The sequence below is a fragment of the Lycorma delicatula genome, chromosome 6 (genome assembly GCF_047948215.1).
Source record: "Lycorma delicatula isolate Av1 chromosome 6, ASM4794821v1, whole genome shotgun sequence".
NCBI lineage: Eukaryota > Metazoa > Arthropoda > Insecta > Hemiptera > Fulgoridae > Lycorma > Lycorma delicatula.
The window spans coordinates 1,051,041-1,067,125 of record NC_134460.1 but is presented as its reverse complement, the minus strand read 5'-3'; the positions used below and the strand labels follow the sequence as shown (position 1 = coordinate 1,067,125).

The 16,085-nt window shown below is 32.4% G+C and overlaps 1 pseudogene; it reads left to right on the top strand.

The window, feature by feature from the left end:
- Positions 1–554: 554 nt before the first annotated feature.
- Positions 555–16,085, top strand: part of LOC142326530 (rapamycin-insensitive companion of mTOR-like) — a 62,270-nt pseudogene continuing 46,739 nt past the window's right edge.

The following is a 16,085-nucleotide window of genomic DNA, read 5'->3' as shown; positions in this document are numbered from 1 at the left end:
TCTATTTGTTCTCTAGGAGTTGCTGAAAATGTAAAGGAGATATTGATCAGTGTATCAAAAAAACATGGTGTTTCAGAAAGTCATCAAATTAGTTATTTAAATGGATTTGTTAAAATTATAACTGATGAAAATGGTGATAAAGCAGCTGCCCACTGGATCTGAGTGCAGCCTTCTCTGGTATTTACCAGACGGTGGATTTTTTCTTAAAAGACCTTCCATATTTGACTTTCAAAGACAAGTCAGCCTTGGGTGGGAATAAATTCCCGAGTTACAACTCTGGATGTGATCCAGAGAGGTGATTCCGATTTAGTTCACCAGTAGAAATCTCCACGTTTCTAACTGGTTATCCAGACGAACCAACGTGGAGGCGCAAACCGATTTATATATATATATATATATATTTCAAGCTTGTTTTTCTTTTCCATAGATCTTTATATTTTTTACTGGATAATGATTGTGAAAGGACTCAAGCACTACGTGTTGTATGACGTTTACTTTCCTTAAATGCTGCTGAGTTTCCAATCAGTCTTGCACGATGTCTTGTATCACTTACTATGACACCTCCTGATATACGTGATCGAATGATTCGAGCAGTTCTGGGTACACTCGTTGAGTTATGTATGTAAAATAATAATTCTTTATTTATTTATTTTTATTTATTTTTTTTCATTTGAGGGTGAAAAACAAGAAAATTGCCTTTTACTGAATTTTTTTTAGGCACATAGACCTTGGATTTCATCATTTGGTGGCAAATAAATTACATTGTATGCAAATGTCATGATGTAATAATAGGTTCATCATATATATGCTCTCTTTTATTATTATTATATTATTATTATGCTTTTACGGCCAACATGGAACCACTTAAGTCAATTTTAGTTGGATCTTTTCTGAGAAAAGCGTGTTATTTTACTCTTTCGAGCTGTCCAGTATTTCTTCATCCGTTCAGATCTTGCTTTCTTTTCTTCATCCGTAAACACCCTCTTCGTTGTATTTTGTCGTTTGTCTGTCTTTTGTTTAAATCTAATGCTTTTATCTTTTAGCTTTGTAATTTTTCCAGTTTTATTCTGTAGGTCGGTCAGGGAAATTCCCAATTCTTTCATATCTTCTCTAATTTCTTTGATCCATCCTACTTCTAGCTTTTGGAACCAGAGCTTTTCAATGATATTTCTTGACGGTCTTGTTTGCGGCGTCCTTATGAGATGACCGAAGAAAGAGATTCTTTTTTTCCGCATAGTATCAGTAACAGGCTCTATTTCTCGATACACCACCTCATTTGGCACAATCCATCATTGGCCTTCTTTTTGGTGTTTTTTATTGATACACGTTCTGACAATTCTCCTCTCTATTTTCAGAATTTTTTCGATTCGGTTTTTCTGAGTGATTTTGAAAAGGGTCTCGCTTCCGTAGGTGACTTCTGGCTGTACTACAGTTTTATAATGTTTAAGTTTTGTTTTAGCAGAAAGGCATTTTTTGTTATATGTTGACCGAGTTAATTTTTGGGATTTAATCATTTTATTTATCCTGTTTTCCCATGTCACTTTTTCATTTAAATTATAAGTTATTATTTCCCCTAGATATTTAAATTGTTTTACTATTTTAATTTTCTGATTGTTTACCGTAATGTGCTCTATTACCAGAGGATCTATGGCCATCAGTTCAGTTTTTTCGAAAGAGATATGAAGCCCTATCTTTTGTGCTAGGTTTTGAAGGCTCATGATTTGTGTTTTGGCTTCTTGAATATTATTTGCTAAAAGAGCGAGGTCATCTGCAAATCCTAGGCGATTTAGTGCGATGGAGTTTTTCTTAGTACCCGTTTTTATATTTTTGGGATTTATTTCATACCATTTTCTCATGACAAATTCGAGGGCGCAGTTAAAAAGGAGTGGTGAGAGGCCGTCTCCTTGCCTCGATCCAGTTTTTATGTAGAAGGGTTGAGAGAGTTCACCTCCGAATTTCACTCTGGACTGGGTATTGGTTAAAGTTAATTATATCATGTTTACGAGTTTAGGGTGAAGGCCCAGGTTTCTCAGAATATTCAGCATGGATGGTCGGTGTATACAATCATAGGCCCTTTTAAAGTCGACGAAGGTGATTATTAGTTGTTTTTTCCGTCTTTTATATAAGTCCATCATAAGTTTTAGGGATATTATTTGCTCCGGGCAACCTCTCCATGGCCTAAATCCCCCTTGGTATTCCCCAAGTTCCAGTTCAAGTTGGTCTTTGCATCGGTTGTATATGATTCTCGACAGGATTTTGTATGTGCAATCCAGGAGAGATATGCCTCTGTAGTTTTCCGGATTAGTTTTATCCCCTTTTTTATGTAATGGATGGATGAGGGCTGTGGTCCAGTGTTCTGGAAGTTTTTCTTTGTTCCATATTTTCACGAGGCATAGATGTAGGGAAGTTTTGACTGAATAAACTGATGAGTGTTTCCAGAGTTCTGCGAAAAGCTGGTCTTCTCCGCTTGCTTTGTAGTTTTTTATTTCATTTAAGGCTGTGAGAACTTCTTGAATTGTTGGCGGGTTGATATTTACCGGTGAAGTTTTAACTGGAGTTTCAGTGTCAATCTCAAAAAGCTCTGGGGGGTCGTCACAGTTGAGGAGTCTATTGAAGGTTTCTGCCAAAATTTCAGCATTTTCTTTATTGGTGTGGGCCATATTTCCTTTTTTTCCTCTCAGCATAAGGGTGGGTGGTTCATATCTTTGAAGAGCCTGACCAAAAATTTTATAATAGTCTCGGGAGTTAGTTTTCTTGGAACTTTCTTCTATTTGCTGAATCAAGTTTTTTTGGGCTTGTCGTTTGGTTCCTCTTATAATTTTCTGAGTTATTTTCCTTTGTTTGGTGAATTCAGGGTTAGATTCTTCAGTTTTCTGGGTTTGGTGGTTGATCCAAGCCCGGTGTTGGTCTTTGACTGCTTTGTCACATTCTTCATTCCACCATTGGTGTTTTTTTCTTGGGTTTATAGGGGCTAGTTCTTCAGCTATTTCTTTCAGTCGGGATGTCAGTTCTTTTAAATTATTAGTTAATTTGATTTTTTTTGTTGTTTCTTCAAAGATGGCATTGTTTATTAATTTATGTGGATCATAAGCTGTTTTGTTTTTAGGTTGGGATTTTTTCTTTTTATGCGGGGTGAATTTTATTTTAACTTTAATTAAGTAACGGTCCGATCCAGTATCTGTTCCTCTCAAGACTTTTACATTAAAAATCTCCTTGTGATAATTCCGGTCCATGCAAACATGATCCAGTTGCCATTCCCCTTTTTTCCAATCTGGGTGTTTCCAAGTCTTCAATTTGTTTGGTTTTCTCATAAAATAGGTGGATTTTGAGATCATATTATGGTTTCTGCAAAATTCGACAAGTCTTTGGCCGTTCTTGTTAGTTTTCTTTTGGGCAGGCCATTTTCCGATAATATCACGATATCTTCGTTCTTTACCAAGTTGGGCATTAAAGTCCCCTATTAAAATCTTCGTGTGGGTCTTATTTACGTTGTTTGCAGTTTGGTCAAGAAGTTCCCAGAATTTGTCCATCTCTTCTCTATCTTTTTTAAGATTGTTTTTGTCATTGGTGGGAGCATGGACATTTATTATGGCGTAGAATTTATCGGCTGATTTTAGGGTTAAGGTTGAAATCCTAGGGGAGTAAGACTTAAATTCTACGACCGAGTCAATTATTTTAAGATTGATTGCAAATCCTGTTCCGAACTGTGGGCAATTCTTCATCACACGTTTCCCGGGGATTCCTTTGTAAATTCTGTAACCCTGAGATTCAAACGGCTCTCGATCGGTGTTTCTCATTTCTTTAAGTCCTGCGATTAGGATATTTTGTTTGTCCATTATGTCTGTTAGAGTTTTTAGTTTGCCGGGTTGAGTTAGCGAATTAATGTTGTGAGTGGCAATGTAGTTTATTTGCTTGTGTCTTATCCTCAATTTTGAAGTTGTGTTGTTTTTGGGTGTTTCCAAACGCTCCGATTCATTGTTATCTTTTAAGCAGCTGCCCACTGGATCTGAGTGCAGCCTTCTCTGGTATTTACCAGACGGTGGATTTTTTCTTAAAAGACCTTCCATATTTGACTTTCAAAGACAAGTCAGCCTTGGGTGGGAATAAATTCCCGAGTTACAACTCTGGATGTGATCCAGAGAGGTGATTCCGATTTAGTTCACCAGTAGAAATCTCCACGTTTCTAACTGGTTATCCAGACGAACCAACGTGGAGGCGCAAACCGATTTATATATATATATATATATATATATATATATATATATTTCAAGCTTGTTTTTCTTTTCCATAGATCTTTATATTTTTTACTGGATAATGATTGTGAAAGGACTCAAGCACTACGTGTTGTATGACGTTTACTTTCCTTAAATGCTGCTGAGTTTCCAATCAGTCTTGCACGATGTCTTGTATCACTTACTATGACACCTCCTGATATACGTGATCGAATGATTCGAGCAGTTCTGGGTACACTCGTTGAGTTATTTATGTAAAATAATAATTCTTTATTTATTTATTTTTATTTATTTTTTTTTCATTTGAGGGTGAAAAACAAGAAAATTGCCTTTTACTGAATTTTTTTTAGGCACATAGACCTTGGATTTCATCATTTGGTGGCAAATAAATTACATTGTATGCAAATGTCATGATGTAATAATAGGTTCATCATATATATGCTCTCTTTTATTATTATTATATTATTATTATGCTTTTACGGCCAACATGGAACCACTTAAGTCAATTTTAGTTGGATCTTTTCTGAGAAAAGCGTGTTATTTTACTCTTTCGAGCTGTCCAGTATTTCTTCATCCGTTCAGATCTTGCTTTCTTTTCTTCATCCGTAAACACCCTCTTCGTTGTATTTTGTCGTTTGTCTGTCTTTTGTTTAAATCTAATGCTTTTATCTTTTAGCTTTGTAATTTTTCCAGTTTTATTCTGTAGGTCGGTCAGGGAAATTCCCAATTCTTTCATATCTTCTCTAATTTCTTTGATCCATCCTACTTCTAGCTTTTGGAACCAGAGCTTTTCAATGATATTTCTTGACGGTCTTGTTTGCGGCGTCCTTATGAGATGACCGAAGAAAGAGATTCTTTTTTTCCGCATAGTATCAGTAACAGGCTCTATTTCTCGATACACCACCTCATTTGGCACAATCCATCATTGGCCTTCTTTTTGGTGTTTTTTATTGATACACGTTCTGACAATTCTCCTCTCTATTTTCAGAATTTTTTCGATTCGGTTTTTCTGAGTGATTTTGAAAAGGGTCTCGCTTCCGTAGGTGACTTCTGGCTGTACTACAGTTTTATAATGTTTAAGTTTTGTTTTAGCAGAAAGGCATTTTTTGTTATATGTTGACCGAGTTAATTTTTGGGATTTAATCATTTTATTTATCCTGTTTTCCCATGTCACTTTTTCATTTAAATTATAAGTTATTATTTCCCCTAGATATTTAAATTGTTTTACTATTTTAATTTTCTGATTGTTTACCGTAATGTGCTCTATTACCAGAGGATCTATGGCCATCAGTTCAGTTTTTTCGAAAGAGATATGAAGCCCTATCTTTTGTGCTAGGTTTTGAAGGCTCATGATTTGTGTTTTGGCTTCTTGAATATTATTTGCTAAAAGAGCGAGGTCATCTGCAAATCCTAGGCGATTTAGTGCGATGGAGTTTTTCTTAGTACCCGTTTTTATATTTTTGGGATTTATTTCATACCATTTTCTCATGACAAATTCGAGGGCGCAGTTAAAAAGGAGTGGTGAGAGGCCGTCTCCTTGCCTCGATCCAGTTTTTATGTAGAAGGGTTGAGAGAGTTCACCTCCGAATTTCACTCTGGACTGGGTATTGGTTAAAGTTAATTATATCATGTTTACGAGTTTAGGGTGAAGGCCCAGGTTTCTCAGAATATTCAGCATGGATGGTCGGTGTATACAATCATAGGCCCTTTTAAAGTCGACGAAGGTGATTATTAGTTGTTTTTTCCGTCTTTTATATAAGTCCATCATAAGTTTTAGGGATATTATTTGCTCCGGGCAACCTCTCCATGGCCTAAATCCCCCTTGGTATTCCCCAAGTTCCAGTTCAAGTTGGTCTTTGCATCGGTTGTATATGATTCTCGACAGGATTTTGTATGTGCAATCCAGGAGAGATATGCCTCTGTAGTTTTCCGGATTAGTTTTATCCCCTTTTTTATGTAATGGATGGATGAGGGCTGTGGTCCAGTGTTCTGGAAGTTTTTCTTTGTTCCATATTTTCACGAGGCATAGATGTAGGGAAGTTTTGACTGAATAAACTGATGAGTGTTTCCAGAGTTCTGCGAAAAGCTGGTCTTCTCCGCTTGCTTTGTAGTTTTTTATTTCATTTAAGGCTGTGAGAACTTCTTGAATTGTTGGCGGGTTGATATTTACCGGTGAAGTTTTAACTGGAGTTTCAGTGTCAATCTCAAAAAGCTCTGGGGGGTCGTCACAGTTGAGGAGTCTATTGAAGGTTTCTGCCAAAATTTCAGCATTTTCTTTATTGGTGTGGGCCATATTTCCTTTTTTTCCTCTCAGCATAAGGGTGGGTGGTTCATATCTTTGAAGAGCCTGACCAAAAATTTTATAATAGTCTCGGGAGTTAGTTTTCTTGGAACTTTCTTCTATTTGCTGAATCAAGTTTTTTTGGGCTTGTCGTTTGGTTCCTCTTATAATTTTCTGAGTTATTTTCCTTTGTTTGGTGAATTCAGGGTTAGATTCTTCAGTTTTCTGGGTTTGGTGGTTGATCCAAGCCCGGTGTTGGTCTTTGACTGCTTTGTCACATTCTTCATTCCACCATTGGTGTTTTTTTCTTGGGTTTATAGGGGCTAGTTCTTCAGCTATTTCTTTCAGTCGGGATGTCAGTTCTTTTAAATTATTAGTTAATTTGATTTTTTTTGTTGTTTCTTCAAAGATGGCATTGTTTATTAATTTATGTGGATCATAAGCTGTTTTGTTTTTAGGTTGGGATTTTTTCTTTTTATGCGGGGTGAATTTTATTTTAACTTTAATTAAGTAACGGTCCGATCCAGTATCTGTTCCTCTCAAGACTTTTACATTAAAAATCTCCTTGTGATAATTCCGGTCCATGCAAACATGATCCAGTTGCCATTCCCCTTTTTTCCAATCTGGGTGTTTCCAAGTCTTCAATTTGTTTGGTTTTCTCATAAAATAGGTGGATTTTGAGATCATATTATGGTTTCTGCAAAATTCGACAAGTCTTTGGCCGTTCTTGTTAGTTTTCTTTTGGGCAGGCCATTTTCCGATAATATCACGATATCTTCGTTCTTTACCAAGTTGGGCATTAAAGTCCCCTATTAAAATCTTCGTGTGGGTCTTATTTACGTTGTTTGCAGTTTGGTCAAGAAGTTCCCAGAATTTGTCCATCTCTTCTCTATCTTTTTTAAGATTGTTTTTGTCATTGGTGGGAGCATGGACATTTATTATGGCGTAGAATTTATCGGCTGATTTTAGGGTTAAGGTTGAAATCCTAGGGGAGTAAGACTTAAATTCTACGACCGAGTCAATTATTTTAAGATTGATTGCAAATCCTGTTCCGAACTGTGGGCAATTCTTCATCACACGTTTCCCGGGGATTCCTTTGTAAATTCTGTAACCCTGAGATTCAAACGGCTCTCGATCGGTGTTTCTCATTTCTTTAAGTCCTGCGATTAGGATATTTTGTTTGTCCATTATGTCTGTTAGAGTTTTTAGTTTGCCGGGTTGAGTTAGCGAATTAATGTTGTGAGTGGCAATGTAGTTTATTTGCTTGTGTCTTATCCTCAATTTTGAAGTTATGTTGTTTTTGGGTGTTTCCAAACGCTCCGATTCATTGTTATCTTTTAAGCAGCTGCCCACTGGATCTGAGTGCAGCCTTCTCTGGTATTTACCAGACGGTGGATTTTTTCTTAAAAGACCTTCCATATTTGACTTTCAAAGACAAGTCAGCCTTGGGTGGGAATAAATTCCCGAGTTACAACTCTGGATGTGATCCAGAGAGGTGATTCCGATTTAGTTCACCAGTAGAAATCTCCACGTTTCTAACTGGTTATCCAGACGAACCAACGTGGAGGCGCAAACCGATTTATATATATATATATATATATATATATATATATATATATATTTCAAGCTTGTTTTTCTTTTCCATAGATCTTTATATTTTTTACTGGATAATGATTGTGAAAGGACTCAAGCACTACGTGTTGTATGACGTTTACTTTCCTTAAATGCTGCTGAGTTTCCAATCAGTCTTGCACGATGTCTTGTATCACTTACTATGACACCTCCTGATATACGTGATCGAATGATTCGAGCAGTTCTGGGTACACTCGTTGAGTTATTTATGTAAAATAATAATTCTTTATTTATTTATTTTTATTTATTTTTTTTTCATTTGAGGGTGAAAAACAAGAAAATTGCCTTTTACTGAATTTTTTTTAGGCACATAGACCTTGGATTTCATCATTTGGTGGCAAATAAATTACATTGTATGCAAATGTCATGATGTAATAATAGGTTCATCATATATATGCTCTCTTTATTGTATGAAATTAAAGTTACAGTGCTTTTTTAATTTCATATTTTCTTTACATTTTATACAAATTGAAGAAAAATTATCATCATTATTTTAATTTGCATTTGTTTTTCAGTTCATATGAGACTGCAATGAATAGCAGAACCTCTTTTAAGAAAATAAACTAATTTTTACCAAACTTAGCAATTTGCATAATTGAATTACTACTTGTCTGTTATATTTTCACTTGAATTATTTATCAGTGAACAGCTCATTTTTAATGAAAAATATGCTTTTACTACTTACTTACTAATAATGTACTTAAAAATAAGGTATTGATTAAAAAATTAAACCCACCGTCCTGGTGATGGTGATTTTTTTAAAATTTAGATACTGAAGTTGCATTTAATAAAAAATTTCACCAGTTAAAAAGTAATATTAGAAACAACTTTACTTGGATGTTTTCTTTTTCATTTTGAATGGGGTACAAGATGTTTCACCCACTTTTTTACAAAGTGGTTTTATAATTTACCTGCTTAGGATGCATTTAATGAAAAATAACAGTTGAAAATTATTCCTGAAATTTCAAAAAGGGATTCTTTCCTTATACTGCTGGAATAGATTTTTTTTTACCATCTGGAGATGAATTTTAAGTAGAGCTGTCATTTCATATTTTCCATTTTTCATTGGAAGCTTACTTTGTGATTTAAATGTGACAGCGGTATGTATGTACTTTAAGATCTTGTTACTAAAAGGGTTGATCTAAAAATATTTGGTATCTTCTCTATATCCTCAGTTATCTGTTTTATAAATATTGTATTTTTTGTTCAGTTTGCAGTTTTTAACCATTGAATCTGTTGGTACAAATAAAATATTAACTCGCCAAGAATGTAATGCTACATTATCCTGCAACCACGTCTATTTTTTATAAGTTCTCTCATAAATTTCTGTTTCTTGTCTAATTCATTTTAAAATATCTTTTAGATTTATCAGTCATCTAATTTTTAAGATTATTATCCAGTAACTATATTGCAAAGTTACATTTTTCCTTTGTTTTAATTTTCTTGTTTTCATACCATAAAATAATTCTCCTACGGTGTTATAAAGATGCTTTTTTTAATTTCTAGCTCTATCAGTACATTAATCCAAGTAAGTTCTCTCTACCTTTATATCAGCCTAATTTTGATATTTTCATTATTTTACTTGTCCTGTGTGATTTATTACTAAAATTAGGTTATAAGCAGTTTTGTACAATAATTTCAAACTTTTATGATAAGTATTTACTTCACTATTTAATACTGCAGAGTTGATCACCCGTTGAAAAAAGATTGTTAAGCCATCTTTTGTTTATAGGTTTTCCATTTTGTGTTTTTTATAGGTGTATTGAATCCTGAAGTTTTTATTAGTAGCGGTGGCGTAAAGGCATTGACTAGAGCACTGTAATGTCGGAGCATCATCTCGCATCGGTGAAACTGTAATTGGAGCTTTGCTATATCTAGTTAATAAGCCAGAAACAAGAATAAAAGCAATGATAAGTTTTGATTGCTTAGCTTCACCATATACTGATCCACATACACTTGGAAGACCTAGGTGAGTTTAAAAACTCTCTAAAAATGCTTTTGATTTTTATTTATTTACATCACATGAATCCATAGATGACATGCAATAGCTGTTTTCTATAATGTTCAAGAAATCTAGTTTTAAAGGATCTATTTGTTTTTCCTACATAAATACTACCACTATCATTACATTTAATTTTATAAATTCCACAAAAATTGTTTATTTTTTTATTATTATTTTTGTTTTTTTGAATATTTTATTATTTAATTATTAGGTTTGCATATTGTTTTAAATGTTTCTTTATTGTAAGTTTTAGTTATGTTTTCAATCATATTATTAGTGTATAAAATAATTTCTGTATATTTTTTCACTCTTTCAGTTTATTATTTTTTAATTTATTTAATTATAGTTGTTGATATTATAATTACATAGGTTGTTATATAAGTAATTGATTATATCCCTACTTCAGTTTATTTTCCATTTAACTTTTGTTAGTAGAATAAAAAGGTAAATGTATTATCTTTTTTATCAATTTAAAAACAACCAGTATAACCTTAGAAGAGTTTTTATTTGCTATATATCAGTCAAGAATTTAATGGAGAGTTATTTTTATTGTTAAGGTTACTTATTTTTATTTAAGAGGTTGCATGAAAGGAGTTCTTATTTTTAAAAAAAATGTTTCCAGGGCATCTGTGTTGATTATTATAATTCAAAAACTTATAGTTTATATATTTAAATTATTTAAATATATATAAATATAATATATTTAAATATAATTTAAGTATATTTAAATTATTCTTGTACTTAATGAAGTAAAATTATACTTTATAACAGTAATAGTTTAGAAAGTAGGAAAATAAATAAATAGTGAGACTTACTCAAGATGAGACTTACATGAATTAAAATTTTTTTAATTAATTGAATTTAATTTAGCTTATTAAAATATTGTCTGTAATATGTCTCCAGCCACTATTTTGTTTTTGATGTCAGATGATTTAAATTAACAGCAGATTGTAACATGGTGGCCGTGAATAAGCTGTAAGTAAATTAAATTTTCAGAACAAGACTTGGCTTCCAGAATCAGTAAATCTGCACTAGATGTCCAGTGACCTGTGGAATGTCATATGAATTGATCGATGTAATTTATTTTCTATGTAATAAAATTTCTGCTGCTCATAATATGTAATTTCTGGATAACTTGTTAGTTGATTAATTCTCTTAGGATAATCAAATTTTTTCTCATTTCCAACAAACATAATTTGATTTTCTGCACAATAAAATTAAACTATATTCTTTTTCTTAAAATTATTTTAATAATGAGTTAAACTTACTATTATTAAATATTTATTTTACCTTTATACCTATGTATATTATTATGGGAAATATAATATCTCTTTTAAAACTTTCAGTGATGTAATGAGTACTTTAAATGATTTATAAGATAAAGAAAAAAGTTATAATAATATCTACTTGTGCCCAGTTAGATACTTTGGGTTTATTATGCTTCCATTGTTTTTTTTTAAATATATGAATCATTGTAAAAGTTAAAAAACTTGATTTTAACTTACAGAACCACCAATTTTAGGATGAGTTTCTAATTAATACAATTTTTTTTTTCTAGACTGAAGTCTGTGTTATCGTTTAATATGTATAAAATACACGTTCAGACAATTTTTACTGTCTTAAAAATTGGTATTTTTTTATATGATTTTATTTGTTTATTTTATTTACATATTTTTTTATTACAATTTCTTAGTATTTAAAAAAATTAATTTTGTAATTTGTAACTGTTGTTTTTATCAAGATATTACAATGGTGTTTCCTTTGATCCATCCAGGCAAATTCTAGAGTAGCATTCTTCCCATTCCTGTTGTCATCGGTGAATAAAATATTACTTATTTTTAATATTACAAAAAATAATTTTATCATCTGAATCTACTTCAAGTGTAGTGAAAGGAATCAGCAGATGTGATGTTTTCTTTCCAATTATACCAGACAGTTGTGATTAAAATAAAAATAATTAAAAGCAATCACTGCTGACAGACATTACAGTTCAGAAAATAACCGAACATTTTTAATTACATGTCAATGGAGGTATTTATTGATGTGCGGTTGGCAGCATTGTGTTCTGCAAAACCTTCTCTGTAATCACATATTCTTGGATTGTTGATATCTCATTTAGTTTTCGTGTTGTTGTTATTCGAGTGCAATGTGTTTAAGTGTTGGTAACAATTTTTGTAATGATTTTCAGGGGCAACAGTATAATGTAAAATTTTTCGTAAAACTGGAGAAGATTTTCACAGAAACAAGTTTATGAAAATGATGCTGTAGGTTGTATGCAATGTTACAAATAGTTTTCATGATTTAAAAGTAATAGTCAGTCAATTGAAGATGGCCATCTACCAGGAAGGCCTTCGACTTCAACTGATGACACCCATGTTCAGAAAATCAACGATCTGGTGTATGCAAATCGCTGATTCACTGTCAGAGAATTTGCGGAAGAGGTTAACATCTCAATTAGATCATGACATGACATTTTGACTGAAAAATTGAACATGCATCGAGTTCCAGCAAAGTTTGTTCCTCGTTTGATGACCGAACAGCTGAAAGAACATCGAGTAGACGTTTATTGGCAACTTCTTGAACAAGCCACTAATGGTGAAACATTTACACAAAGGATCATAACGGTAGATGAAAGCTGGGTTTAGGATATGGCAATGACATCAAGAAAAATGTTTAATCATCACAATAGATTGGTAAAGGATCTCCATGCCCCAAGAAAGCATGTAAGTCTCAATCCAATGTCAAAGTGATGCTCTCTGTTTATTTTTTGATTTTAATGGAATTGTGCATTTTGAATTTTTGCCTCAAGGTGAAATAGTGAACTGTGTGTACTGTCAAAGCATTTTACAATGGTTATGTGTAAAAATCCACAAAAGGAGACCAGAATTATGGCAAGGCAACTCATGGTTCCTTCACCACAACGATGTTCCTACACACTTAGCTCTGTCAATTAGTCAATTTTGTACCAAAATTTAGATGACTGTCCTTCCTCAGCCTTCCTACTCGCCAAACCTAGCTCCTTGTGATTTTTTCTTATTTTTGAAATTAAAATCAGTGATTAAAGGACGCCATTTTGAGACTGTTTATGACATTAAAACAAATTCATCGCTGACCTTAAAGGCCATTTCAAATGAAGCTATCCTGGACTGCTTCACCAGTGGAAACACCACAGGGAAAAGTTGTGAGTAAGGGAGGGGAATACTTAAAATGGGACAAGGACCGGTAGTAATCTGTAAAATTAATAAAAAAGATTAAAAATTTAAAGTTTGGCTACTTTCTGAACAGACCTCGTAATTTTATGAAATTGCATTTATAAGCAAATAAGTATAATTATTTTGATATTTTTCATGTGCGTAACTGTTATTTGTCATTGTCTATCATAGTTTTGGACTGCCATGTTATTTCTTAAGGATATCCATCTTTGTCCTTAATGTAGTTTGCCTTTAAGAGTTCTTTCTCATTCGAAGGATAATACAGTGCCCCAACTCCATCTGCCCTCACATGCCATTGTCACTTAGTAAGAGAAAATCTCTTATCCTAAGAGTCACTCAGCTGGCAGACTACAGTGTTAAAGATAAATAGCAATGAGGTTTCCAGATCCCTCTGCCTCAATTATGATGATAACAGTGTAATTTTTTTTGTATATACAAAATAAAAAATATTTTTATACATTTATTTCCTATTATAATTTTATTATTTTAGTGAAACTAACTTCTCGACTGAAACACAGCTGCAGTGGACGCATTTTGTACTTGTTTCGTTGTTACGATCTTGGCCTGGTGTTCTAAATTTTTGTCATCCTGAGAAAGATGGTTTAAGATCAATAGTTAATACTCTTTATTTAAATCAACGTGAAATTAGGGTAAGTTATTCTTTAATATTTTATAAGTTAATGAGTTAAGTTATTTAACTGAACTGTTGCTCTAAGAGATGTTAACCTTGCTTTGTAAATTGATCCTGCTGCTGGCTGCAGTTAATATTTAAATGTGCTTAAATTTTTTACAGGAAGGTTTTTCACTTTATCTTGTTGCATGTTGTTTTATCCCATGATTATTTATTTAAACATTTACTGTCTGTTCGTTATGTAGAGTTTAGAATAAAAAAAACTTTCTTTATGTTTACTGTCTTGGTATCTGATATAAAATTAACTATTCTGCTACTGCTATGATCTGATCTGTTGCAGATAGTGGAACTCTTGTTTTTCATATTGTAATTGGGTTACATATTTTTAATTCAAAATTTGAATAATTTAAATTAAATGTATTGTTTTCTTAAATGTATTGTTTGTAATGTTAAATTTTACTTGATCATTAGTTTTTTTGCTGTTTCTTATTATTTGAATTAATAGATATGGTTTCGTTTCATATCATTAACCAAGATGGTAGGCATATTATTATTTTTCATATTTTAACAGTGTAATATAATCTGGCCCCTTGGAAGGGGGGATGTGTGGCAACCGGTAACGTCACAAGGTCTTTCCCTATGGGGTTGGGATGTAATATAATCTCCACAAAATTTTCTGATGAATTGTGGATCTCTGTGAAAGTACTAAATGTAAGGAAAAAACAAAGCAGTAAGTGAAAAAAATTAATCCTTATTGATAACTTTCTGATAAAATATGTCAAAGAAGAATTAAAGCAGATGAAATATGTTTCAAATAAGAAACATTTTTTAGAATGTTTAATATAGATTTCTTTTTATGTTAGATAAGAACTGGTAGAGGTAGACCAGGTTGGGTATAATAAATGCAGTTTGTGTATAATAAAATAGTACATGTTACATTATAACACTGCTATGCTGTAATATGTTTTATTATGAAATTTCTCATCATACTTATGTATAAATCTAAAGTTTTTTCCCAATCATGCAAAAACTTTCACTGATTTGAATGTTTTTTAATTATTTATTTTTTTTTTTTTTTGAGAAACATATAGACTAAAAAAAACTGATTTACATTAATCTTTAAAAAAATAAAGAATTATGCAATTTTGAACAAATCTATCAGTTTGTGAAATGAGTAAATTTCTTCTTTGAGCAAGTACTACTGCACCAATTTTGATGAATTTTTTTATAGAAAAATGTATAAGCTACACACACATAATAACCCACAGGTTGAACTTCAAGTATCCAGAGCTGCCAAGACCAAACATATGAACATTAAAGGGCTCAAGCTGCATGCCAAGTAATTCATGTGAAAACAGGGGTAGCCATTAGCACTTCATAATTTTTCATTTGTACGAGAGTGCATGTTTGAGTATCTATAAAATTGTAATTGAAATGGTTGGATACCATAGATTTAATTTTATTTGTGTTATAAACATGACATGAATTACAATATATTGTCATCCCATGACATTTTTTATCATTGCAGTCAAAATGATTAAGGTAATGATTGACTTAATAATTCATTGCATTGTATTGGAAACTCTTGTCTGTTTTGTAACATGCACTTCCAAAAACCTCTTGTTAGGGATCACCCATTGGCCATGAACACAATTGGTTTCTTCAATGTCATTGTTCTAGGACTCTGTAAGTTTCATTTCCCTTGACACCCCACCATATCTAGACATACTTCTCACAAATATCTGTTACAATCTACTATGAAAGAATTTGACAAATTTAACTTGTGGTCATATCATTTTTACTGACATCATTTCTTATGACCAAGAACAAACGAAATGCATGGCAGTTATAAATTGGTATCTAGGTTAACAGACTAGTAATTTACTGCAACATGTTCCTAGTTCTTTGAACTGCAGTACTAATGTAACAGAAATAAGATTCATAAATTAATTATAATATGAAATGACAACAGACACTTGTACATTTGACAGTTATAAACAGTTGAACCTCTACCACAATTATATTAGCTAAGATTTATTTGTAATTTATTATTTTATATTCTTGTTAGTTAAATTATATAACATTGCTGATATTT